The sequence below is a fragment of the Eptesicus fuscus genome, chromosome 10 (assembly GCF_027574615.1).
Source record: "Eptesicus fuscus isolate TK198812 chromosome 10, DD_ASM_mEF_20220401, whole genome shotgun sequence".
In the NCBI taxonomy this organism is placed as follows: domain Eukaryota; kingdom Metazoa; phylum Chordata; class Mammalia; order Chiroptera; family Vespertilionidae; genus Eptesicus; species Eptesicus fuscus.
The window spans coordinates 32,803,565-32,805,048 of NC_072482.1; the positions used below are offsets into that span (position 1 = coordinate 32,803,565).

The 1,484-nt window shown below is 44.3% G+C and overlaps 1 pseudogene; it reads left to right on the top strand.

The window, feature by feature from the left end:
- The first annotated feature begins 364 nt into the window (after window positions 1-364).
- Window positions 365-1,171, top strand: LOC103284082 (heterogeneous nuclear ribonucleoprotein A1-like; annotated as a pseudogene).
- The last annotated feature ends 313 nt before the right edge of the window (window positions 1,172-1,484 follow it).

Consider the following 1,484-nt stretch of genomic DNA (forward strand, 5'->3'; position numbering starts at 1 on the left):
AAAATAATAGATTTTATGAAAAAGAAAAATTACTGGGGAAATAACAGTAGCACAGAACATCCATATTGCATCCAGGAGATCCCTTTGTTCTGTGTAAACAGCTGGCCTTTCATTCATTTGCAGATCTTGGACTAGAGAGGTGTTTATTATGCAATTATTTAAAAATGACCAGGTTTTTAAAAATTCAATTGACTTTCTACTGGTGGACACCACCCAGCATCATTAGAGTCTCCCCTCCTGCAGTTGTAATTTCAATGTCTCCCAATGAGCCCGAACAGCTGCAGGAGCTCTCATCAGAGGTTTGAGCTTTGAAACAACTATGGGAGTCTGAGGAGCAACGGGGATGCTCACAGACTGTGTGTTGATGAGAGATCCGAACACCAAGCGCTGCTGAGGCTTTGGATCAGCGGAGGAGGTGGATGCAGCCATGAATACAAGGCCGCACGAGGCGGATGGAAGAATTGTGGAACCAGACAGGCTGTCTCAAGAGAAGAGTCTCAAAGACCTGGTGCCCACTAAACTGTTAAAAAGATTTTAGTCTGTGGTGTTACAGAAGACAATGGAGAATATCAGCTAAGAGATTATTTTGAACAGTATGGGCAAATGGAAATGTTTGAAATCAGGACTCACTGAGGCAGTGGCAAGAAGAGAGGTTTTGCTTTTGTAACATTTTATGACCATGACTCTGTAGACAAGATTGTCACTCAGAAATACCATACTGTGAATGGCCACAGCTGTGAAGGAAAGCCCTATCTAAGCAAGAGATGGCCAGTGCTTCGTCTAGCCAAAGAGTCGAAGTGGTTCTACAAACTTTGAAGGTGGTCGTAGAGGTGGTTTTAGTGGGAATGACAATTTTGTTCATAGAGGAAATCTCAGTGGTCAAGGTGGCTTTGGTGGCAGCCACGATGGTGATGGATATGGTGGCAGCAGGGATGACTATAATGGATTTAGTAATGATGGAAGCAATTTGGGAGGTGGCGGAAGCTACAATGATTTTGACAATTACAACAATCAGTCTTCAAATTTGGGGCCTATGAAAGGAGGAAACTTTGGAGGCAGAAGCTCGGGCCCCTATTGTGGTGGAGGCCAATACTTTGCCAAACCACAAAACCAAGGTGGCTATGGCGGTTCCAGCAGTAGCAGTAACTACGTTAGTAGCAGAAGGTTTTAATTACTTCCAGGAAACAAAGCTTAGCAGGAGAGGAGAGCCAGAGAAGTGACAGGGAAGCTACAGGTTACAATAGATTGTGAACTAAGACAGGCACAGTGGTGACAGGGCCTGGCGGCTACAAGAAGACATGTGTTATACCAGTGGTCGGCAAACTGCGGCTCGCGAGCCGCAGTTTGCCGCTCTGTTGACTAATGAGTTTGCTGACCACTGTCGTTAGACAATACTCATGTGACTGGGCAAAAACTCAAGGACTGTATATGTGACTAATTGTATAACAGGTTATTTTAGTTTCTGTTCTGTGGAAAGTGTAAAG